This window comes from Macrobrachium nipponense, chromosome 49, assembly GCF_015104395.2.
Source record: "Macrobrachium nipponense isolate FS-2020 chromosome 49, ASM1510439v2, whole genome shotgun sequence".
Taxonomy (NCBI): Eukaryota; Metazoa; Arthropoda; class Malacostraca; order Decapoda; family Palaemonidae; genus Macrobrachium; species Macrobrachium nipponense.
The window spans coordinates 1,793,900-1,821,399 of NC_087224.1; the positions used below are offsets into that span (position 1 = coordinate 1,793,900).

General features: G+C 37.2%; 1 pseudogene; it reads right to left on the reverse strand.

The window, feature by feature from the left end:
- The window catches only part of LOC135205263 (lachesin-like), a 34,822-nt pseudogene that overhangs the window by 1,631 nt on the left and 5,691 nt on the right, over window positions 1-27,500 (reverse strand).

Genomic DNA, 27,500 nt, shown 5'->3' on the forward strand with positions numbered 1-27,500 from the left:
AAGACATTAAAAAAAATGGAATAATTCTCCACAATCTTTCTTCCTGATGATCTGAGATCACAAATATGAATATTTCGATTGATTAGAAACGAACACAATCCTATTTTCAATTAACTTTACATCATTGGTTTCTTATAGATTTGAGATGATTCTCAAAGATATTTTTTTTTTTTGAGCAAAACAGAAAGCTATATATATAAATATATTTCTCACCTACGGTTCAAATTCTCATTGAGGGAAGGTTCAGTCCTGCGATATTTTGATAAGGATGTTTTCAAATGTTCTCGAACGTTTCTAGATCGAAGTCAGAGAGAAGAACTACTTGAAACTCGTTTTCTTTTCTTTTACATAAATCTTGAAACTCGTTTTCTTTTATTTAAAGCAAATCCTACACGATACCAGCCCCACCAAAACTCTCGAGAATGACACAGTACAAAAAACGGAAATATTAAAATACTGGAATATGGAAATATTCACCACACACACACGCACACACACATATACATCGCCCCGTCTAAAAAATGAGTCTCTGTTGGTTTCATCAGCTTTCGTATATGACACCGAGTATATAATTGTTGTGTATTTTTTTTTTATTTAATACTCATAGGGAAGTATCTTCGTAAAATGAGGTCTACGGAACATTAGCTAAATGCGAAACACTGAAATACATCGGATGGTTACTTGCTTACGAAACGGGGAACTGACATCGTCACAGCAATGATACGGGGAATGAAAACCAAAACGGGAAGGACTTCACATCTACTTGAGTATTGGTCACGAATACCATTTCAATCCCCCCCCCCCCCCTTCTCTCTCTCTCTCTCTCTCTCTCTCTCTCTCTCTCTCTCTCTCTCTCTCTCCCAGCATCGCGTGGAAAAAATACACGAACCGTTCGATATCCGAAGTCAAATGGAAACGGAACAAACATTAAATCAGTTCCAGGGAAGATCTGGAAAGATCTTCAGATACCTCCTGGAACACGTCATCTGATAGGGGGGGTGTTTAACAATCCCATTTAGTTTTGGAAATCGTATTCTGGAAAGATCTTCAGATACTTCCTGGAATATATCATCTGAAAGGGGTGTATTCAACAATCCAATTTATTTTGGAAATCGTATTCTGGAAAGATCTTCAGATACCTCCTGGAACACATCATCTGGAAAAGGGCTTAACATCCTTTTTTCTTATTTTGGAAAAATGACAGGAAAGTTATTCCTTAAAATGAATCAAGTATTGAATAAATTCTCCATTACATACGAAAACAATGACATATCACTCAGAGTTATATCTTAAAAACAAAATTCTACATCTATTCTCCTATGAAAGATTATCACTTAGCCATCCCTTATGCAACAGGCGTCGCAACCAGCCTGGTCAAGGAGTTTTTACAAAGGTCTGTTCACACTTTCTCGTAGTTGTTGACACACGTCATGTTCAGTCTTCTGTTGGGATCACGGATGTAGTCACATGAACACTTCGATTTTCAACACCTTCACATATATATATTAATGTATGATTCTTGCCAATGCCTCACTCTGAACAAGGTAGCTTTGGGTATTCATAAAGGGCAAACCGATAAAAAAAAATTCCAAATGGAACTTTTGGTAACAAAAATTACTTCAAAACTCTTAAGTCACTCGCTTCTGAAACATTGTTATTTGGTCATATTTTCCTTTGATTTATCCCGTATTATTCGTTTCCAGACTCGATAAATCACAAAAAAAAAATAAATAAATAAACCTTCGCTTTGTACATAGACTTACTCACCTTGACTCTCGGCGAAAAAAAAATAATCTTAACATTTTTTTTAATTATCTTATCTTAGCGAGCTACACTTTCCACACTTTCACTTACACAGGCTGCACATCTCGCTCTGGCATTACTCTCTGTGTCAATGGAAGATCAGTTACGTCAGGAACAAGAACACAAGAACTGGAACAAGTATTACTGGAACCGTCTGAAGAGGAATTCGGCAATTCGTCAGTAACGTAGACTAAACTGGTCGCTGTTACATCTCTCAGTCGAAAGCGTCCACGAGAGTAACTTCTTTCTAGTGTTACGTAGAAGCACAAGCCTTGCGGAATAGACTTCTCCTTTGTTTTCATCATCTTTCCTCACACGCAGCCACTAAATTCAATTAAATGCCTTCAAGAGCTCACAGTGGATCAATGTATGCCAGATTCGTCTTCCAAGTAGGTACACTGAATCGCAGAATAAGTGGAGGCCATGAAAACAAATAACTCAAGTTGAAAAGCTGTACAAGAATATCTCTTATCATCTGTAGTTTTGTTCTGTCATACGATGTATTATGAAATCAATTGGAATCCAGAAGTCTCTACATAATATGTAGTTCAATACTACAGCAACTGAAAATATTTGCTGATATCAGTATTACAGAGAAGCATTGAACGAATTATAGTATGTATGCTTATATACTACATATAAATAAAATCATATAGTATGTAAGCATACATACTATAATTTTCTTAATGCAATATATATATATATATATATATATATATATATATATATATATATATATTACTTTAAGATTTTTCTCAAGTTATCGTGAATTATGTTATAAATGGTCAAACGAAAATTCCCTGGAAACTGGTAATATGTTGTGAAGAGGTATGATTATCAAGAGAGAGAGAGAGAGAAGAGAGAGAGAGAGAGAGAGAGAGAGAGAGAGAATATTACTTTTGAAAAGCAGGTATAGCATAAGTTTTTATAGGTCATATCTACACTTAATTGCCAAATTATAAGTTGCAAATAACTTTGTTTAATGATTCCACCAAAATGAAATGAATAAGGGAAATATTTCAAAAATATAATGACACCTTCAAAATTATTTTATAGTGCTTGGAGTGAATTACTTTAATCTGTTTTTGAGTGCTAGAGTACAGTTCTATTAATGAGTAGTTTGTTCAAAATATTAATTTCAACCCGTTGGTCAAAAATACAAGAAAAATATATTCAGCTTGTACAAAATATCAATCTTAATCTTTTGCCAAAAAACAACAGAAAAAACATATTCTAAGTTTCCTGAACTTAATTATTCACTGAATGGTGAGGTCCTTGGAACAGTGTACCTACTTTCCAGAGAAGACTGGAGACATCTTAATGATCCACTGAGCTAGACTATTGGAGAGATAGTCACATTTCTCTCAGTCGCAAGACTAAATCATCCCTTCCTCTTCAACCCGAGAAATGCATGACATATTACTACTAATCCCCAGCTTCTGGAACGTTCTGTAATTCTCTGGAATGCAGTCTATGGAATCCAGGGCTTCCTTTCAAGCCCCTGGAATATAAGGTTTCTGTGATCCTGGAACACAATGAGTCCTCGCTGCCACTGAAATGATTTTGGGGGGGCATCATGAATCGTGCTTATGTCTCCCTTCCCGCAAATGGAAACCCAAGTTTAATATCCTACGAGTATCGTAATCGCGCCGCGCTCTCCTCCCTCCGCAGAGGTGAGACCCACGCGCGGCAGCCTGGTTTTGGCGCCTGGTTCAACCCTTGCCGTGAGGGACTTTCGCGCCAAACCAGACACTCCAAGTCGATTTAGGATCCACGAAATTGGCGGGCTTCTCGAACTCTGGTGGGGAAGTCCTATAAGAGTAACCTGTGTCGGAGCAGACACTTGACGTCGGTTCGTCTGGTGTGGTGACGATGGCTGTAGTGGTGATGATGAGATGATCTGGAGGCAGACTAAGGCAATCATCTCATCTGCGTGATGCCTAAAGTGTTGAGCAGTGTGGTGGCGACGGCTAGGCCTAGCACGTACGTCACGGAGCAGAGGTCGCTGGTGCCCGAGCCGTGTTGCATTGCTGCTGGGTGCTCTCCTGAGGAAGATAAACAGTTTTGGGTCCTAATGGGAGGATTTTAATTAAGCTGAGGGTTCCCTCCTCTAACCTTACTGTTACACAACACTAGGACACGTAATTCACTGCTTATGTTAACTAGGGGACAGTGAATCTTTCTGGACATAGGCCTAAATGCTACTGAGTGGGACGAGACTGAGGTCTCTCACTTAGTGTGTGTGTGTGTGTGTATGTGTATATATATATATATATATATATATATATATATATATATATATATATATATATATATATATATATATATATATATATATATATATATATATATATATATATATATATATATACAGTATGCATGTGTAGGCTAAATTCAAAATGCCTAAGATCTATGTGTACATGCATGTTTGAGTGTTAGTGTGTATATCCAACTCATTATCATGAAAAGTACTAAACTACTATTTCATTTTTCATATTTTAGAACACTAAATGATACCCACGGTTTCATATATCTGAATGAACCTGTCACTAACCATGTTTTGATCCAATTAAAACACCCGGAAAATACCAATAGACACAAATTACCAAGTGGTATGTTTGCCACCACTTCGCACTGAGCGAAACATCAATGGAACGCGAGGCCTTTGATATTCTGACGGCTACGGCGATCCAAAATTATTTTATCAATGCAGACACTAAGAGGAATTACATTTACAAAGCCAATTTGATCTTCTCTTACATTTTGCTCTTCAGTATCATTGGTGACGTTAGAATTTGAAGAGGGAAACGGTAGGAAAAGAAGAAGTGAAGTTGGTCTAATTGATGTCAGTTTTAATTGGAAAGAAAAGACAAGTATTTGGTCTCATTGATGTCAGATTTTTAGAAAGAAAATAAACAAAAACAGGAAAGCGGAAAGTCTGACACCGTGTTATCTCACTCATGGACCCTTAAATAGGCTGAAAAGGATCCCTTACCATTTAGGATGTGAACCAGCACTCCGCCGGTGGCCACGTCACCCAGTGAGCACGTGTAGTTGCCAGAGTCTCTGGGAGTGGCGTTGGCAATGAACAGAGTCGACACGATGACAGAGCTGCTCATGTCGGTCTTCACGCTGCGGGCGGAGAGAGTGGGAGAGTGAGAAGGGGTCGTAACAACATATATATAATATATATCACTGGCGGCTGTGGGCGGAGAGAGTGGGGGAGTGAGAAGGGGTCGTAACAACATATATATAATATATATCACTGGCGACAAATCAATACAAATTAAAATCCAGGCAAAGAAGCTTCCTTGAAAATGGCCAGCAAATATATACAAGCCACGATTCATCAACAGAACTACTAGAAAGGAGAAGGTCCTCCTCTGAAGGCCCCCAACCCTGGCCCCCTTACCTGATGCCCCCCCTGGAGGTGTCGTAATTGAGCATGTGTTCCCCGTGGCGCCACAGGATGAAGGTCTGGGCCTGTGGCATTTGGCTGATGGTACACTTCAGCTCGATGGTGCTGCCAGTCTTGTAGAATTTCTCCTGCACACTGGCGCCACGCTCGTCAATAATTTCGACCACTGGAGCTTAAAGGAAAGAAAACATACAAAAAAAGGGGGAAAAAAGAAAAAATCAGCACTATAGATGAACTAGAGGCGGAGGCATAGGTAGCTGTTCACGAGAGTGAGGCGTGAATTGATTAAAGTCATAGAACTGTGACTGATAGATTTTAGAGTCTGAGTGGAGGTCGTCATAAATTAGGATTTTGGTGCAAGACTTGTAGTAGAGTGTATTTAACAATCAAGCAGCTGTAAGTCTTTTGAAATAGATATAGTATATATAAGTACAATCTAGACACATGAACAACAATTTTGGTAGAAAGATAAGAAGAGGCTTTAGAAAGATTAGCAAAATCATGAGCTTATAGGAAAACTACAGTTTGGGTATAATCTCATTAACAAAATAAGAGGCTTTCCAAGAATAATAACATCATAAAAATAGTTAATATATTGCATCTTAATCAGGTAATCAAGACCTGTAGAGATATTTATTTTAATAATACAGATATATATATATATATATATATATATATATATATATATATATATATATATATATATATATATATATAAACAATTTAGTTACAAGGACTACTATAGAAGTACTTAATACATTTCACTATAACCAGATAACCAGTAAGTTGAAGTTAATCATAGAGTAAAATTATAGAAGTAACACATAAATGCAGATTTCGAACCGACGACCAGAGTATCAGAACGAAGGCACGATGCAACGCGCGTTCTGATACTCTGAGTGCGGGTTCGAAACATGCTGTGGACGTAAGAATTACGTGATATTCTTGCATTTGGATCTAAGGCTTTGCAGTTGAGTGTATCCAAGAAAATGTGTGAATAATTTGAGAAGTTCAAGGGGCATTGTGGGTAATACAATCAAATACAGATGACTATGCGAGGATATTACTCCCTATTGAGGTAGCAGATTTATATTATTATTATTATTGTTCTATCACAGTCCTCCAATTCGACTGGGTGGTATTTATAGTGTGGGGTTCCGGGTTGCATCTGCCTCCTTAGGAGTCCATCACTTTTCTCACTATGTGTGCCGTTTCTAGGATCACACTCTTCTGCATGAGTCCTGGAGCTACTTCAGCCTCTAGTTTTTTTCTAGATTCCTTTTCAGGGATCTGGGATTGTGCCTAGTGCTCCTATGATTATGGGTACGATTTCCACTGGCATATCCCATATCCTTCTTATTTCTATTTTCAGATCTTGATACTTATCCATTTTTTCCCTCTCTTTCTCTTCAACTCTAGTGTCCCATGGTATTGCGACATCAATGAGTGATACTTTCTTCTTGACTTTGTCAATCAACGTCACGTCTGGTCTGTTTGCACGTATCACCCTATCCGTTCTGATACCATAGTCCCAGAGGATCTTTGCCTGATCGTTTTCTATCACTCCTTCAGGTTGGTGCTCGTACCACTTATTACTGCAAGGTAGCTGATGTTTCTTGCACAGGCTCCAGTGGAGGGCTTTTGCCACTGAATCATGCCTCTTTTTGTACTGGTTCTATGCAAGTGCCGGGCATTCACTTGCTATGTGGTTTATGGTTTCATTTTTCGTATTGCACTTCCTACATATGGGAGAGATGTTATTTCCGTCTATCGTACTTTGAACATATCTGGTTCTTAGGGCCTGATCTTGTGCCGCTGTTATCATTCCTTCAGTTTCCTTCTTTAGCTCTCCCCTCTGTAGCCATTGCCAATTGTCATCGCTGGCTAGTTCTTTAGTTTGTCTCATGTATTGTCCGTGCATTGGTTTGTTGTGCCAGTCCTCTGTTCTGTCTGTCTTTCTCCTGTCTCTGTATATTTCTGGGTCTTCGTCTACTTTTATTAGTCCTTCTTCCCATGCACTCTTTAGCCACTCGTCTTCACTGGTTTTCAGATATTGCCCCAGTGCTCTGTTTCGATGTTGACGCAGTCCTCTATACTTAGTATTCCTCTCTCCCTCCTTCCTTTCGTGTTATGTATAGTCTGTCCGTATTTGCTCTTGGGTGTAGTGCTTTGTGTATTGTCATTTGTTTCCTGGTTTTCTGATCTATGCTGCGGAGTTCTGCCTTCGTCCATTCCACTATTCCTGCGCTGTATCTGATTACTGGCACTGCCCATGTGTTTATGGCTTTTATCATATTTCCGGCGTTGAGTTTTGACTTGAGTATCGCCTTGAGTCTCTGCATATATTCTTTCCTGATCGTGTCCTTCATCTCTTGGTGTTTTATATCTCCTCCTTCCATTATTCCCAGGTATTTGTATCCTGTCTCATCTATGTGTTTGATGTTGCTCCCCATCTGGTAGCTTTATCCCTTCAGTTTCTCGTTACTTTGCCTTTTTGTATGTTGACTAAGGCGCATTTTTCTATTCCAAACTCCATCCTGATGTCCCCAGATACAATCCTTACAGTCTGGATTAGGGTATCTATTTCCTTGATGCTCTTACCATACAGCTTGATGTCGTCCATGAACATCATATGGTTGATTTTGTTGCCTCTTTTCTTGAGTTGGTACCCGGCATCCATCTTCAGTAGTACTTTTGTCATGGGAATCATGGCTACTACGAAGAGTAGTGGGGACAGTGAGTCTCCCTGGAAGATCCCTCTCCTGATATTAACCTCTGCTAGTCTTATTCCAGAGCTTGTAAGTATTGTATTCCAGTTGCGCATTGTATTTTTGAGGAAGCTGATGGTATTTTCCTCTGCCCCATATATTTTCAGGCATTCTATTAGCCATGTGTGTGGTATCATGTCGAAGGCTTTCTTATAGTCTATCCATGCCATGCTTAGGTTGGTTTTCCTTCTCCTACTGTTCTTCATTACCATTTTGTCTATCAGGAGCTGGTCTTTTGTGCCCCTACACTTCCTTCTGCAGCCTTTCTGTTGGTGGGGGATGGTGTTTGTCTCCTCTAGGTAGTTGTATAGCCTTTCACTGATGATACCTGTTAGTAACTTCCACATTATTGGTAGGCAGGTGATCGGCCTGTAGTTACTGGCTATATTTCCCTTACTCTTGTCTTTTTGTACTAAGGATGTTCTTCCTGTGGTCATCCATTTGGGTGCTTGGTGATTTGAGATACAATGCTGGAGTTGTTCTGCTATTCGTGGGTGTAGGGCCTTGAAGTTTTTGAGCCAGTATCCATGGACTTCATCGGGACCTGGGGCTTTCCAGTTTGGCATTTTCTTTAGTTGGTGTCTGACTGTGTCTGTCGTGATGTCTGTGAATCTTTGTTTTATTCTCCCTGTTTCTTCTTCCTTGACTTCCTGGAGCCATGTTGCATGTTTGTTGTGTGATACCGGATTGCTCCATATGTTTTCCCAGAGTCTCTTACTTGGTTCGGCTTCAGGAATTTCTGGATGGTTGTCTTCCCCTCTTAGTTGGCTGTATAGTCTTTTCTGGTTGGTTCCGAATAGTTTGTTCTGTTGGTATCCCTTATTCCTGTTCATGTACCGTTGGATCTTGTGTGCTTTGGCCTTAAGCCTCTGTTTTACATCTTCTATTGTGGTGTTTACTCCCCTCTCTTGTACTTTGTATTTCTCGTTGAGTTCCTCCTCCCTTGTTTTCTTGCTTCTTAGCCTTTTTCTGCCATCTCTTTCAGTTTACTCAAGTCAGATCTCATCACCATGATTTGCTTTTCCAGGCGCCTTTTCCATGGAGGTTGCTGTTTTGGTTTCTGTTGGGTTGGTTGTGACGGTGGTGTTGGTGTTCGAATCCACATCAGTTCTGCTACTAATCTTGCTCCTGCATATGTCAAGTTATTTGTTTCTGTGATACTGGTGGTGTGTATTAGGCCCATTATTTCATTGACCTCACTTGTTTTCTCAGCCTTAATTTCTTGGTGTTGTAGGCTTTCATGGAGGGGATCTTTGTTCTCTCTGTATCTGGCTCCATCCATTGTCTAATCTTTTCTACCCATTCCGTCCTCTCTGTTACTTCGTCGGTGTTTCTTCGTGTGTCGTTGTTTGATACCTCATCCTCCCTGTCGTCTTCTGTGGCATCGTCTCTCAGTTCGTCTTCGTGTAATTCGTTGTCGTGTGACATTTCCCTTTCCAGTTCTTCTCTTTCTGTTGGGGAGAGCCAGTTCTTTTTCTTTATGTTCCTTACTTGGTCTGCCAGCCTCTGCTCTGTTTGGGGGGTGTTTATTCCTCTCATTCCAGATGTTGACCAATCTTCTTCTATATCCTCTCTCCGTCGGGTTGCTTCTGATGTAGCATCTCCATATTTCCTTATTTTTCTTCTCTTGTCCATTTCTTTCCTTTTTGCCTCTGTAGCTCCAATCTCAGGCTGTTGATTACTGTCGTTGTGGTGATCAGTTGCTGGATGACGACCTCCAAGTACCTGACCGTCTTCCCCTTCAATTGGGTTGAATACCTGGTTGCCGGACGAGGCTCCTCTGTTGCCAGAGGTTCCATTTACGTCGTTGTCGTTTATTCCTTCATTTCTTTCCATCATTGCTGAGTTTTGCTATTTAACCCATAGCTGGACCCTACCCCATCAGGGATAGGTACTCATTTACAGCTGAGTAGACTGAGGAAATTATGGTAAAGATCCTTTCCCAAGGAATTATTATTATTATTATTATTATTATTATTAATTATTATTATTATTATTATTATTATTATTATTATTCAGGGGCCACTGACTTGCAATTCAATCTTCCAAATACAATGGCAGTAATTTGAAAGCAGTAACAGAAGGTAACAGAAGAAAATATATTAACAAATTGATAAATAAATAGATAAAAATGCACGTAAATCAATAAAAGAAAAAAACAAGATAATTGCTTTAAGGCAGCAATGAATCGCATCTTCGCTTAAACTTGTGAGAGTCCAAAAAGAAAATGGAAATTCATAAATGATTAAATTTGAGGTTCTAAAAAGAAAATATGATTCATAAATTGATTTTAAAAAAATTATAAGCAAATCATGAACTGCATTGAGAATTGCATCGTATCTCTGCTTGAGTTTGTGTAGTTCCAAAAAAAAGGAAATATAAATGAAATAAAGCAATATATAAAAATGTGTCCATTGCTTTTGGGGGTATGAATGCACAAACAGAGAGACATGAACTCAGACCTTGAGCCAGGACGCAAAAAAAAAACACACACAGGGCGGATAAATCAAGCAAACAAAGGCACTGAAAGCACCGAGCAAGCAACCAAGCACAAATCCTGGACGGCAGAAGGGCAATGAATTCCACGCTACAGAGAAGGGTAGCTGCTCTCTCCTACCCCTTCCCCTTCTATGCAGTCATATTACTCTCTATTGTCATATTCTCCTATTCCCTTTCAATTTCTCTCTTCCACACTCCATCCTCCTTTCATATCTTTCCCTTAATGTTTCTCTCTCCTTTTTTCTTCTTGCAATTGCTTGGCTATTGCTATCGCATGTCTTAATGTCGTATTTTCCATGTCTTAATGTCCTGTTTTATACGACTGAGGAGATGATTGACTTGCTGAATGAAAGGGCACCTATAAATGTTTTATTTATGACATCGGACAATTGGAGAGGAACCTCTGGACGTTGGAATATACAATATATTTCTCTGGACGATGGATTGTGCACGGAATGTATTTCTCAATATATTTCTCTGATTGAACATCAGTTTATCGAAAGCAGGTTAATAAAATCGTGATATTTATCTTCAATTTATTTTCAGACTTGAAAATAATAATAATATATTTACCTCTAGTTTTATTCACAAGCCAGAGATGATTTTAATAATGTAATAATAGTAAGCGGAATATTTTATATATGACAGAATATTAATTCGTGGAATATGTTATATTCGAAAGCAAGTTAGCAATATATTGATATATCCCAAACTTATTCATATACAAACTTTTTCCTTTTAAATTATTTTTTACATATGATACACTGCATCACTAAGTTTGATGATTTATTTCTTTTGTTTTGATCTTGAATATATATTGACTTATCATATTACAAAGCACAACTCAAAAGGCTGAGAAAAAGTTATTTAATATTTATATTAATAGAATTATTATTTTATGTTATGAGGCCAGAAGTTTAAATGACCTAATATTATTTTAAAACTCAGGTTCATAGAATGTAAAGACGTGGAACCCAATATAATTGTAATACCCACAATGCACGATTAGCTTGTAAATGGATAGAAATGAACATCAACGAGGGGAATGATACAATCTGAAACACAGAAGGTGGAAGAGAAACCCTAATGTTGGAAATAGAGAGATGAAAAAAATCATATTTTATAACCATACAATTCGAGATTTATCGATAAACTAATTGACATAATTTTTTCTAACAATGTCTTATCATCTTTGGAGACGAAGCGAAAAGACAACAGTTTATAGCCTCTCTCTCTCTCTCTCTCCTCTCTCTCTCTCTCTCTCTCTCTCTCTCTCGTTGATACCTCCTGTTTTCGGACTAGGCGAGATTTTGGGGAGGAAATCTTTTTATTTTTATTTTTTTCTGGGGGATTTTTGAGAGAGAGATTTTTGGAGAGAAGATGAGAGAGAGAGAGAGAGAGAGAGAGAGAGAGAGAGAGAGAGAGAGTTCGGTTGTATCTCAAGGAACCGGTTTTAATTTGGAAAGAAAAATGGTTCAATTTTGTATCCCGTTTACAAATTTAAATAAGAAATATATTTTTATATATATATATATATATATATATATATATATATATATATATATATAAATATATATCAGCTAACGTCAACCCAAGGATGGATCGAGTCCAAAATGATTTCATTGATGTCAAATAAACAAGAATTGAGTCCTAACGCTGCATAATATTCAAATCGTCTTATCAATGAGGAATATACTACAACAATTCACTGATGTTTATTCGGTATCGAAACCAAGATAAACCAACAGATGAATATATTTATTCTTAATAAACAAGAAATTATTGTTGACAATACTTGGTCTCGTTATATCTCCTGGTGTGAGTATTTACTGGTTTATCCAGTGTACGGCGGCAAATACGATCAATTTATGCAATAATGCAAAGAGGAATCACTGAAAATAAGGCGTAAGATGAAATAAAAAAATTTATAAAGGTATTTGCGCCGAAGATACAAAGTAACTGACGATGATATGGTACAGGCTTTACATATCTTAAAAGTTACGAATATCAATTGATTTGCCCAATATCTAAATAATAAATAAATACAAAGAGTATAAGAAATACGAACCACTAGAAAACGCCGGAAATCAAGGACAGAAAAAAGAATTTTAAAAAACGATAAGAAGTCTTGTAAAATAAGCAATAAACTGACATAGCACTATTTCATAACATCTGTTAAGACTAGACACGAATTTGCCAAATACAGAATAATAAGGATTATATCCAGCCTCTTAACCACGAGGAAACAATGAAAAGGAATGAGAAGAATACTATAAAAAAAAGAATGAGACAATAAAAAAAAGGGGGAGGGGAAATTCGCGTCGAATAAACAGAGCAATGAGTGTTGACATCATACAGGGCTTCGAATATCCATCTCCAGCGGAACGGATTGGGGCGCAACCCTCAGTTATTGATTTGCTCAGAGAGAGAGAGAAGAGAGAGAGAGAGAGAGAGAGAGAGAGAGAGAGAGCTCCAATCTCAAAGACTGGCGATCCGCCAACCCAAGTGTCTATTTGGCGAAGAGAGTGAGAGAGAGAGGGAGAAATGGATTGCGCAGGTTAGGTATATAAGTGCAACGAGGAGAAATAATAAGGAATGAAATAAAATTCATTTCATCTATAGCAAGATAACAAATGAACAGAGAAATGGAAAAATGGTTAAGAAATACATATGTATATATTACTCAATCTTTTTGACCAGCTGAAACAGACATCAAAGCCAAGAATATTGAAAACATTGTATCTAAACAAAAGCAAAGAATAATAAAAAATATTGAGACTGAATTACGACCTTCCCAGTAATCTCCCAAGATTAAATAATCTCTCTCTGACTTGGGAGATTATCTGCTAATCCATCCAGGCAACTGAAGTTATTTATAGCTGAAAGACACTGATGTCAAGATGTGTTTTTTTTTTTTTTTTGGGCCACATGGAGAAAATATATCACTGGGAAAGTCATTCAGAGAATATATTTCACTATCCTGATTTTCTTGTAAATCCTTTAAATCTCAATACGTACTTAGATTCAAAGCTTTCTGCGAAGAGTCAATATCAAAACGCAAATAAAAATATTCATTAGTTTTCCAAATTGGCAAAATTTATTTTCACGAAACTTTCTGAGACTTACTATTAAGTGAAGACTCAATTTCAAAACGTAAGTAAAAATAATTATGAGTTTTTTAAACTGGTAAAAAATTTATTTTACAACAGTGAGACCTACTTTTATGTGAACACACTCAATTTCAAAACGTAAATAAAACTATTTATGAGTATTTAAAACTGGTAAAATTTGTTTTTACAACACTTTCTGAGATGAGACCTACTTTTGTGTGAAAAGTCAGTTTTAAAGAAACAAAAAAAAAAAAAAAGGATTAACAGATTCTGCAAAGAGGTAAACATTTCCAGGAAAGGGTCCAGTGCTCACTAGGGCACCTAAATATTCATGCGCACGGGGAGGGGGGCTGGCGGGGGGGGGGGCGAATATGGAAACAGACATGCATTACAAACACCCTTTAGAGGGGGAGGGTAGATGGGGATAGGGAGGGGGATTATTCTTTTTTTTTCTTTTTTTTTTTTATTCAGCCTCAAATGTGAGAATGTTGGAACAGAAAGCATTTACATGAAGACTTTAGATCTGGAATATTTTCAGAAAGTAATATTCGAAGAGAAACTATTAATACAGAGTTGTTTTTTGGATAACGAATATTTACAGAAAGTAATATTCGAACAGAAACTATTAATTTGGAGTTGTATAACGAATATTTTCAGAAAGTAATATTCGAACAGAAACTATTAATTTGGAGTTGTCTTTGGATAACGAATATTTACAGAAAGTAATCTTCAAAAAGAAACTATTAATGTTGAGTTGTGATTTGATGGCGAATATTTACAGAAAGTCATATTCGAAAAGCTACCATTAATATGGAGCTGTATTTTGAAGACGAATATTTTCGGAAATATGAAGTTTTAAACCATGAATATTTTGAGTAGGCATTATTCGAAGACAAACCGTTAAATTTGAGTTTGATTTGGAGGTAATATTCGATCAAAAAATATTATCAAGAATTTTGATTCAAGTCACGAATACTTTGAGCAGTTAAGTATTTACTTTGTTATCCCGGTGCAACTGACTTGATGGTAAAAAATATTAGTATGTCTGAGTTGCAGTTTTCATATTCAAGGAAAATAAAAATCTTAATCATAATAATGAAATCCAAACATCAGACTAAATGACAGAAAAACAACGAACTGATTTCCAGACAAAATAAAAAAAAAAGCTAAAAAATAACGATTTGAAAAAACAGGAAAAGCAAAACAGGTTGGATTCACGTCCAACCTTAATTGAATCTATTCGTTTATTTATTCAATCAAAAAGAAATACATGTTTTGTTGAAATAAAAAAATATAAAAAAACGAGAAACGATGCAATCTGAAACCCATACATACATGAAATTTGGCAAAAACAATGTGTGATACGAGTGGAAATAATGAATATTTGCAGTCAAAATTGCAAATTTATCCTTGTGAAATAAAAATAAAAATCACAAAAGTTATGCACTGATGAATTCTTGTTTTGTCAACAGACTGAAACACACACTATATATATATATATATATATATATATATATATATATATATATATATTTTCAATATTGAATTCGAGTACCAATTCTACATTTTCAATATCAGGCTCTGGGATTTTGGAAGCACTAAGGCTTATCACTGTATTTTAGAAATAAAAAATAAAAAGATACACCTGTATGTGATATAACCTCCAATACAAAAAGCAAAATACTATTGCAACATATCTGTACAATAGGTCATGCTGCCTCCCAAGCGTTAAATAATAAGATGTGCAAATAAATAAAGAAATAGAATGAAGAAAACAGCTTTGTTTTTTGAGAAGTTCAAAGACTTTGCATCCCAGCAGATCAAAACAAAGAAACAAAGTCACATTTCCAAAGCCACTAATAAGCATGGAAAACAATTCTCGTTATAATGGAAGTCTATAAGTAAAGACTTTTTTGTTTTTAAAGGAAATCTATTTTGTGTTTATTTGTGGCTGCAAAAGTGACGTTTTTCGGATCAGCTGGATACAAGATGCAAATATGGATCCATTCTTTACCTTCATTCATCAAGAACGCAAAAAAAAAAAAAAAAAAAAAAAAAATATACTAAAAAAAAAAACACCTTTACCTTTAGACCCTAAGAATAAAGTCATACTAAATAATAAATACAAAATAAAAACAAGTACAAAACGCGACGAAGAAGTTGTATAAAATGAAAGCTAGTGAGGCTAGAGGGCTGCAATTTGGTATGTTTGATGACTGGAGGGTGGATGATCAACATACCAATTTGCAGCCCTCTAGCCTCTGTAGTTTCTAAGATCTAAAAACGTGCAAACGACATCCATCAATTAAGTGGTCTTACCAACTATGTTCAGACGCACGTAGAGGATCTTTGGAGGGTGTGTCGAAATTTGACACTCGTAGGTTCCCTGGTCCCGTCTCTGGGTGTACTTTATCTGGAGTTTCCAGTTGTTGGGGTGCTCGAAGTTCAGGGAGTATCTGGAAGGAGAAGAAATGGGAGAATTTGTCATTTGATTCCAGTTTTTGGAGAGGGTGGGGTTCCAGGAGTATCTGGAAGAAATGGGAGAGTTTGTCATTTGATTCCAGTTTTTGGAGAGGTAGGGGTTCCAGGACTATCTGGAAGAAATGGGAGAGTTTGTCCTTTGTTTTCAGGTATATGGACTTTCGGTGTTCCAGGAATATCTGGAAGACAAGGGAGAATATCTTATTTGTTTCCAGGTGTTTCGGTGTTCGGGGATCCGGGAATTTCTAATAGGAGGAAGAAAAGGAGGCTGTCACTCATTTCCAGCAATCTGTGGTCCGGAATTCCAGGAATTCCAGGAAGAAGCAGAATTGGGATGATGTCATTTATTCCCCGTTATTGAAAGGTCGGAGTTCCAAGAATATCTGGAAGAAACTGGAAAATTTGTCAACTGTTTCCAGTCACTGGAATGGTTGGAGCTCCAGGATTATTTGGAAAGAGTAGAATGTGAAGAATTTGACATTGATTTCCAGGCATTTGTGGTTCGGAGTTCCAGGAATATCTGGAAAAAAAAGAGAATTCATCATTCACTTCCAGTTGATCAGAGCTCCAGAAATATCTGGGAGGGAAAGGAGAAATTTCCAGTTATTGGAGAGTTCAGAGTTCCAGGAATACCTGGGAGAAATAAGAGAATCTGTCATTTATTTCCAGGTTCCTGAGCCCTCTGAATTCCAGGACTTCCAGGAATATCTGGAAGAAGTAAGAGAATCTGTCATTTATTTCCAGGTACTTGGGCCCTCAGAATTCCAGGACTTCCAGGAATATCTGGAATAAATAAGAGAATCTGTCATTTATTTCCAGGTACTTGGGCACTCTGAATTCCAGGACTTCCAGGAATATCTGGAATAAATAAGAGATTCTGTCATTTATTTCCAGGTACTTGGGCACTCTGAATTCCAGGACTTCCAGGAATATCTGGAAGAAATAAGAGAATCTGTCATTTACTTCCAGGTATTTAGACCCTCTAAATAATTATTGTAAATTACTGGAATAAGTGGTACTTCTACTTAATAAATTGCTCGTAAATAAAAATATAACAAGATTAAAATAAATACGCTGTATCTTATTAGAAATAATTGTTCTGTAATGTTTAGCATGCACATTATTTATTTTCTACATTTTCATCCTAAGAAATAAATCATAAATATCCTATCCTAAGATTCCTGCATCTTTAACTCGACGCGAAACACCTTTCTCAGACCTTTTTGGGCTATTCCATAAACCTTTCCTACTCCCATCAAAAACAATAACAGCACAAAGTAGTTTGTAAGGCTTACTATCCGAGTAAGCAAAAACAGCATGACCATGTTTAAATACCTATCAATTCAATGCTTACTCCATACAATATATATATATATATATATATATATATATATATATATATATATATATATATATATATATATATATATACATATATACATATATATAAGAATTAAACCTCTCAAATATCTGCCCCTGCATACGCACTACCCAAAGATAATAATTTAACAGTTCTCCCATCATAAAAACCCTATTATCTAAAAAAAATATCTAAAAAAAATATTAAAAGACCCTGCACTCCTTAATTTCGTTGATATCCTTATCACAGTTTATAGTTTCTCGGGCATTAGAAAGCATTATCGCTCCATTAAAGCCATTAGAGGAGAGAGAGAGAGAGAGAGAGAGAGAGAGAGAGAGAGAGAGACTGGAAAAACGTAGACTTCGGCAAGAGCCTTTCAGAAATAAGAGAGAGAAAGAGAATGATTGATACTATCTCAGTAGATAGACTTTGGAAAGAGAATTCAAGAAATGAGAGAGAGAGAGAGAGAGAGAGAGAGAGAGAGAGAGAGAGAGAGAGAGAGAGAGACTGGTCCTCCTCGACTCGGGAGGCTATGTAATTATGCAGTAATGACCCGTGGAGAGGTCTCCGCAGTAATGCTTTTAAATTCGGAGCCTGACATAACGACTTCCAGTATTTTTTTTTTTTTTAGTCTGGAATCCAGGCTCTTAATGGGTCCTCATACTTCTTAATGACCTGCTTTATACAGGGGAACTAATTAGCGCTGATTTCTTATGATTGAAATGGATTGCTGTTTTATTCTTATCTTTATTACTGTAGTTAATTTAACTTTTATTTCATTTTTATTCCATTTTTTATATTGGATGTTTCTTTCCCTAGACATTCCACCTGTGGTTCAGACTGGTTGGTGATTTTTAAAATGTCTAAATAACTTTGTTTTTGGCTTCATTAAGAATCTGGTTTTTTATTGATTGATTGTTGGATTAATAGCCTTTATATTATCTAGATCTATAGTTGTTTTTTCTGTAGGAAATTAATTTGAGAATTATATGTTTTCATACCAAAATATCTGTCGCTTCAAAAATATATCTGTAAAAATTGTAAATCATATTAACATCTTTAACTGATAATGTTATATACTCTGTACTTGGATGGGGTTGACTTCATCCCTTCTCGGGGTTGAGTATCAACCCTTAATGAGTTTGAGATACCAACCCTTGAAACCAACCCTAAGCCCACATAAACAAAAGTCTGGAAGCTGAAAGTAGTGACAAAATCCCTGCCACTCAATTAAGCTAAATAAATAAAGAGAGAAATGAGTAAATAAATCAATAAATAAATGAATTAACCCACATTCCGTGTACAACACCGGAAAGAGGTTGTGGGTTGGGGTCTTGGGAGGTGTACCCCTACCTCCCAGGGGTCCCCCCTGGACCGCCACACCAACCTGGAATCACCATGGGGTCTTTCGGTGCCCCACAATAGAGGGAAATCAGTCAATCTGGAAGTTTTGCTGTCAAATATACCAGGTATTCGTAATGCCTAGGTAAGGATGTAGAAGGAGGGGGTTGTGGAGTGCCCCTGGGGGTGTGGGGAATCTCCCTGAGGATGGGTGAGTTCGCCTGGGGTGGGGGAAGTCCATCTGGTGATGGGGCGGGTCCTTCTGAGGATAGGTGAGCCCCCTGTGGAAATGGGGAAGTCCACCTGGGGATGGGTGAGTCCCTCTGGGGGTGTGGAGCCCCTCTGGGGAATGGCTGAATCCCCCCTGGGGGTGTGGAGTCCCTCTGAAGATAAGGGAGTTCCCCCCCCCCTACCCACTGGGGGTGTGGGATCCATCAGAAGATAAGTGAGTCCCCCCTGGGGTGTGGAATCCCCTTGGAGAATGGTTGAGTCCCCCAGGGAATGGGTAAGTCACCCTGGGGAAAGATGGAGTCTCCCTGGAGCTTGATAAGTCCTCCCACCCCCCTCTATGGTAGGGTATCCCCCTTGGGAGGCTGAGGGATGGCAGGTGAGGTCCCCGAAGAGGCCAAAATAAAAGACAGCCAACAGGTGAGTCAAAGGTAATCCATCATTATGAACGAAAAGGGTCCGGTCACCCGTCCAATCTAATTAGGGTTGGGCCTTCACAGGTGATTTGCCTATAGGGAAAAATTTTTAATATAATAAAGAATATTTTTTCTCCCGGCCTGATGTGAGGATCGCGCTTAGATATCCGAGGTTATTATCATTTCAAGTTGATGGGATAATCAGGTTATAAAATGAGTTACTGATTATTTTGTTTTAGAAATACTGTTTTTAATATAAAAAGTGAATTACTGCATACGCTCTTACTAATTACTTCTCAATAGACTGGCTGCATTATTAACTTAATTTTCACTATAAACTTTCTATGACACTAATTTTTTTTTTAAATTCAAAATGATAGTTTTGGTTGTAAAATTAACTATTTTTATACATATATTTCTACTTAAATTGATCAATATTTGCATAAAAAAATATATATGTAAACATATAGATTGATATATATACATATATCACATTACCATGATTCATATATTTACGCATTAAACTACGAATGTCCTTTAAAACCGAAATCGCTCTACCTCGGAATTAATATATGTCCATATAGTTAACCGAAGTGGAATTTGTTTAGTCAATAATAAGTTCGTCTGCTCATGGGAGCGAATGACAGAACCAAAAATTCAAGACGTACTACTGTGAAGCGCTCTAAACCACCACAGCTGTCATATAAGAACGAAAAGCCAATAAACTACTCACATCAAAAGAAGCCCCACCAAGGCTGGTCGCTCCTTCTCAAAAGACCACAACAGAAGCCTAATCTCTGACGTAGAGAAGTTGCAATTTTCACTCAAGACCTTAAGCTGATTGTTTTTTGTTTTGTTATGGGAAAGGGATCGTATCGTAGACTGTGGAATCCATTATGAGAGGAGCCCCTTTTGTTGTGAATTTATTATCATTATTATTATTGTTGAAAAGGACTGCTGCTGCATCAGCTCCATTAATTTTGTACAGAGTCTTCTCTATTATTTTCCCTTAGTTAAGGATTTCTTTTTCCAATGTTGGCTGAACAAACTGGCAAGGCAACGTGCCAAAGGAAAGGGGATCGTCAAATCCAAGTGTAGTCATATTGAATTGTCTTTATTACTGCTATATACATATATTACTGCTACAGGCGGTTTCTCTCTCTCTCTCTCTCTCTCTCTCTGACGTTTCGCCCAGATCTGCCAGGGCATGGTCACAGCGATGGTTGCTGGAGGACTGAATCTTAGTGGTGAGTCCTTCGCTATATATCATGGTCAAGACTCTATACAAAATTAATGGAGCTGATGCAGCAATCCTTTTCAACAAGACATGTTTGAGAGAGGGTCTACTCCAAAGATAGACATTATTTTATTATTATTAATTAATTATTAATATTATTTGTGTACTTAGAAAGCAGACCCTCTCTCAAGCATACTTTATTAAGTGGCCCTGACTTTTTAAAAAAGTATTATTATTATTATTATTATTATTATTATTATTATTATTATTATTATTATTATTATTATTATTATTATTATTATTCTGTTGAGTTGAAAGAGTGCGTATATACATATATATATATATATATATATTATATATATATATATAATATATATATATATATATATATATATATATATATATATATACATATATATATTATAGATATATATATATATATATACATATACATGTACATATACATATCATATATTATATATATATATATATATGATATATATATGCGTGTGTGTGTTTATATATATATATATACATATATATATATGCGTGTGTGTGCTTTATATATATATATATATATATATATATATATAATTATATAGATATATATGTGTGTATATATATATTTATATATAGATATATATAGTAATAAATAGTAATAAATCTTTTTATATATATAATGTGTAGAGAGAGAGAGAGAGAGAGAGAGAGAGAGAGAGAGAGAGATTCTAATTTTACAAAACATCAGAAAATACAATGTAAGGTACTGAATACCACATTTCCGAAAAAAGAACTGAATAAACATCTAAAATAAAAACTCCTATGTCCCCTTTTTGTAAAAAAAAAAAAAATAATAATAAATAAATAAATAAATACCAAAAAATTTAAAAACCCAGCTGCTCTCTCTCTCGCGTGCGCGCGCAATACGGAGAAATAAAAAAAATTAAAAAAAACGCGCGAAAAGCGGTGAATTCTCCTGCGGCCAAAAGAGCAAGTTAACTAGGACGAAATAAATAAAATGACTCCCCTGGCTCTTTAGTTTCATTATTGCGCGCGTTCGCGCCCATGGACACGTGTCCTTTTCTCTCTCTCTCTCTCTCTCTCCCTCTCTCTCTCACCCTCTCTCTGCTGTCCGTATAATACAGAGAGAGAGAGAGAGAGAGAGAGAAAATGCAAAAATAGCGATAAAACACGAGAGAGTGAGAGAGAGAGAGAGAGAGAATGTCTAAATAGAGATAAAAAAACAGAGAGAGAGAGAGGGAGAGAGAGAAAAATGTCAAAATAGAGATAAAACACGAAAGAGAGGAGAGAGAGAGAGAGAGAGAGAGAGAGAAAGAGAGAGGTGTAAATGTCAAAACAGACGGAAAACACTTGGCATTTTACAAGCGATGGCCTTTTACTGGAGAGAGAGAGAGAGGTAACTAATTAACAATACCGCCCCAATATTGGCTCTTCGGCAACTGCTGCCTTCAAATGAAAAAGAAAAAAAAAAAAAGAACATCATCGCCCCTCAGGCAGCGTCACGACTGCTGGAACTTGCCATTTGAATTCTCCGTGGAAAACGTATCAAGTCCCAGATATGAAATTTTTTTATGGGCCTGAGTTATCGCTCTTTGAATATTAATGAGGTGTTGGGTCCTTGGAAATGCTATATTACGTAATGTATGCTCTGTCCTCAATTGCTGGGCGCCAGGATTGCTTTTGATGGGTCTAAAAGGGGGGCGGTTGGTCTTTGTGATAACAGTATACGTGTATAGTACAGGTATCAGTTCTCAGGGAGATAAATATATTTTGTTTTTAATATCATTCAGATCTACCTATCAAAGACAGGGCTACATTAACGTAATTGTTTTCAAATACCCAGATTAACTAGAATTCATTTTTATGTATTTAAAAGGTATTCTAACACACACATACATACGTACAAAATCCATTGTAAAATATGGTGTTCATTATCTTATAAAATAAGGAATGTGCTTTAAACCAAGACTATTTTTAAAATAAATTTAACAGGGTTACATTTAACGTAATTGTTTTCAAATACCCAGAATAACTAAAATGGCTTTTCATTTATCTAAAAGGTACTTAAGACGAATCCATTGTAAAATATAGTGTTCATTATCTTATAAAATAAGGAATGTGCTTTAACTATAACTATTTCAACATAAAGTTAACATCATTTAGAACTTCATTCTAACATTCTATTTCGTGTCAATACGTCATGTGCATTATATCATATGTAGTAAGTTGGTTGGATATTAAAGAAATTATAGAAGTTATATAAAGAAAGTCCATTCTATTTTTTTACCAGAGACAAAAATAAAAATACATAACACATTTGTTACAGCATTCATTTTGTAATGTGGCATTAGAAGTCTTATTTCAACTTTTTTAAAATGCATAATTTTAACGTGTTTATGAATTGTTTATTTATTTTTTTATTTTTTTTTTTTTTTTGGGGGGGGCGTTTATCACAGTCCTCCAATTCGACTGGGGGTTATTTATAGTGTGGGGCTCCGGGTTGCATCCTGCCTCCTTAGGAGTCCATCACTCTTCTTACTATGTGCGCCGTTTCTAGGACCACACTCTTCTGCATGAGTCCTGGAGCTACTTAGGCCTCTAGTTTTTCTAGATTCCTTTTCAGGGATCTTGGGATCGTGCCTAGTGTTCCTATGATTATGGGTACAATTTCCACTGGAATATCCCATATCCTTCTTATTTCTATTATCAGAACTTGATACTTATCCATTTTTTCCCTTTCTTTCTCTTCCACTCTGTTGTCCCATGGTATTTCGACATCAGTGAGTGATACTTTCTTCTTGATTTTGTCAATCTTGTCAATCTTATTAATTATTATTATTATTATTATTATTATTATTATTATTATTATTATTATTATTATTATTATTATTATTAGGAAAAGTAAGACGAGGTAGAGAGAAACACAGAAAGAAAATACTCCAATTATTAAAATAATCAAATGAATGAACAAATAGATAAAAACGTATAAAAATGCAAGAAGAGGAATCGTAGGGTAGTAATGTATCGCACCTTCGCTTGGACCCGTGAGTGAACTTCCAATAAATAGAAGCACCCCCCCCCCCCCCACCCCCCACCCCCCCAAGAAAAATTTTATTGCAAGGACAAATCCTTTTCTATCTTCTTTTTCCCTGTTCTATTTCGATTTATCACCCCCTCTCTCTCTCTCTCTCTCTCTCTCTCTCTCTCTCTCTCTCTCTCATCCCTCCCTCCCTCCCTCTCTCGATTGATGACGTCTAAACATTTTATTTTCTTCCATGTCGTTTCGAATTCCCGAGAGAAATGAGAACTGATAATAGTGGAAAATACGTAAATGTGTTTATGATTATGTTCTAGAAAGACATCTCTGGAGTATATTTGCAGTATGTCTAAATATGTCTACGCATGAATAACAAGACCCTGAGTCAATTCAGACACATGGGTCTAATTCATGTTTCCCTGGAAGGCAGGACAGTCGGGAATTTGTTTAATTTGTAATTTATGAGTTCAACGTAATATGATAAACGAAGGAGAATTTGTTTACATATTGTTTGCACTTATACACAATACATACATACATACATACATACATACATACATTACTCCATATATACTATATGATATATATATATATATATATATATATATATATATATATAGTTATATGTGTGCTTGTATATGCAGTCATCTACAAACACAACCACATAACCTACAAAACAAAACAAAACACGCACACACACGAGAATCGAACCCTTCTACGAATTCCCGAAAAAAAAAAAAATCGTAATCCACCGGAAATTGATGGTATGCGAAGTCGCCAATAGCGTCACGCGAGGAGAGAGAGAGAGAGAGAGAGAGAGAGAGAGAGAGAGAGAGAGAGAGCCAGCCATCTCGTGAAATGCCTCCTCTCCCGCCAATGAAATGGCTTTTATTCAATTTGCTACGGACATGGCAGGACATCGGGGCCGATGGGTCTTTTATTTTTAGGGGATCGGGGGGCTACGTCCCCCCCCCCCACTACCTCACCTCCTACCGCTGCCTGTGATCGGCTAGACGTCAGTTTATTGGAGAGCGGCTAAGCGTCAGTTTATTTCCTTCGCGTAGGACTCCAGGTCTATGGGTTCGAAATCTATTAGCTGGTGTCAGAAGGTAGGGGAATCTTGAGTCATCTATTGGCTGGTGTCAGAAGGTGAGGGGAATCTTGAGTCACTATTCGGTGGTCAGAGGTGAAGAGGGATCTTGAGTCATCTATTGGCTGGTGTCAGAAGGTGAGGGGGATCTTGAGTCATCTATTGGCTGGTGTCAGAAGGTGAGGGGGATCTTGAGTCATCTATTGGCTGGTGTCAGAAGGTGAGGGGGATCTTGAGTCATCTATTGGCTGGTGTCAAATGGTGTCAGAAGGTGAGGGGGATCTTGAGCCATCTATTGGCTGGCGTCAGAAGGTGGCAATACAAACTACATGTATGGGACAGGGTTAAAATACAAGCCGAGATGCATTGCTCATCATGGGGTAACGTTCTGCAGAGAATAACTCAAGGCCAGGCTTCATATTACAAACTTCTAATGAAATCGCGCTCTCACGACCTCCCAAACTGCGCAAATTCTCCAATATTGACTTCAGCAACGATGTGGATTAAACCTAAAACTTCTTCCTAAGAGAACAGCAGCGATTCATTCGTCCCTTATCAAGTAAACTTGAAAAATGGAACCTTGCTCTCAAAACATTCGAGGAAGGCGACCCAGCACCAGTACCACACCAGGAAATCACTTCGTGGAACCCTCCCTCGGCCCACTCAAAGACCCACGAAATACGAAATGTTCCGCGAATCTGCGTGATCAAACATGCGTGGAGCAACACGAACTTTGACTGCCTGTGATTTCTAATGAACTGGTCAGTTTGTTAAGGATAAATAAACCATTTTATTTATTAATGGTTCGTCTTTTCGTTTCATAGTTATACACTGTTTTAGGCACTTTCTCGTAATTAGACTTATAGAGAATTAATCATATACGTTATTCCTTCACCAGGTGATAAACTGAATACGTGTATTTAATAGCTGACCTCCCTGTAAGATGATAGGGCTCTCAGTGGCCATCACAAGGCGCACTGTAGGAATTACTAAAGGTTAGTTACAGTGCCCCTTCGCCCTATATGCTGATCACATTTTGTAAAAGCTGCAAACTTTTAAACAAAAATTAAACTATCTTTTGTAAATATGGTAAACAATCTGGTGTAAATAGTAAATATTATTTTGTAAATTTAGCAACATTTTCAACAAAAACATTTCCATTGTAAATACAGTAAACACTGTTTTCATTGTAAACGTAGGAAGTAATATTTTGCAATTGTATGAATAGTTCCAACGAAAAAAATGATACTGTAAATCCAGTCAACATTCTTTCGAGAATGTACCAAGCATAAATGCCAAAAAGTCCTGTTGTAAATGTTATGCAACTTTTAAACGAAAATATCTGGTGTAAACGTAGTAAAAACTCTTTTGTAAACGTAAAAAATATTCTGGCGTAATTGTAGAGAACGTTCACGCGAGCAATATTCAATTTTATATCTATTCGTAGTGAAACTTTCTGCTTAAAAGAAAAAAATTATACCGTAAAATAAGCTAAAAAATCTTTTTGAAAATGTACCAAACTGACCAAAACTTCCCAAAAGCACTAAATTCACCAAACCAAACGCATAATCGCCCCGTTGTATATAGGCAGGAAATCGCTATTCATTACGCGAACGTAATCGATCACCTTTATCTCTGCGACGCTTACCCGATCGGGCCAAATGAATGAATGAATGGGCGGCTTCGATTATACCGGTAAATCCTGGCTGCTGCTATTACCAGACAAGAGCCAGCTGATTCAACACTCTTTCCATAATCTCATGAACGCTTTGTTTAGTCAGGTTTCAACAAACGTCTGGTCTGAGAATGAATGTGGTCGGGGGGGGAATGACCCCTTTTGGTATTCTAATGTGACCTCGAGTGTGTGTGTGTGTGTGGGGGGGGGGTGGGTGGGGGGGGGGGGGGGGGGGGGGGGGGGGGGGGGGGGGGGCGATTTGGCTAGGTCAGATAGGACCCAGAGTCTATGGATAGGACCCAGAATTGGGGGGGATGTGGTGAGTGGATCAATGGCTGTTAATGTCTACTTGATATTGACTAAAAGTTGTCTGGATGTAATGGGAAACTTCTAAGAGTCACTGAAGAATATCATAGTAGGGTCTTCTCCTTCAAAGTAGAGTGACATTTAATATACATACGTACGTACACAAATATATACATATACATACATATTGTGAGTGTTTGTGCATGTACAACACACACATACAGAGAGAGAGAGAGAGAGATTTCCCACAGTACCCCCTACTCGCTATCTCGCCTCGACATCCAAACCACATGCCATCCACAATCCGTCGGCGATAACGGACGACGCGGCATATCTCAAAACAGAATGAAATATATACAAGTATATATATATACCTCATTCCCAACAGCGCATAGCGAGAGACCGACCACATAAATATTAGCCACCATCCGAACGCAAAAAGGTTCATAAGACACCGGGGTACATCCGAACGCGGAGACCCACTTATACACACACATATAAATATGTGTATATATACGTCACAACTAGCGGACGCTGGGGTTATTTACCGATGCCGGAGCCATTGACGCTAACAGCGCCGTTCATCTTGCAGCGGCAATGCAACGGTAAAGAATGGAGAGGGGGTGGGAGGGTGGGCCAGAATTATTACTCTAATTTAAAGGGTTATTTACGAGGCGAGGGGGCGAGGGGAGTCACGTTCGAGCTGGCTC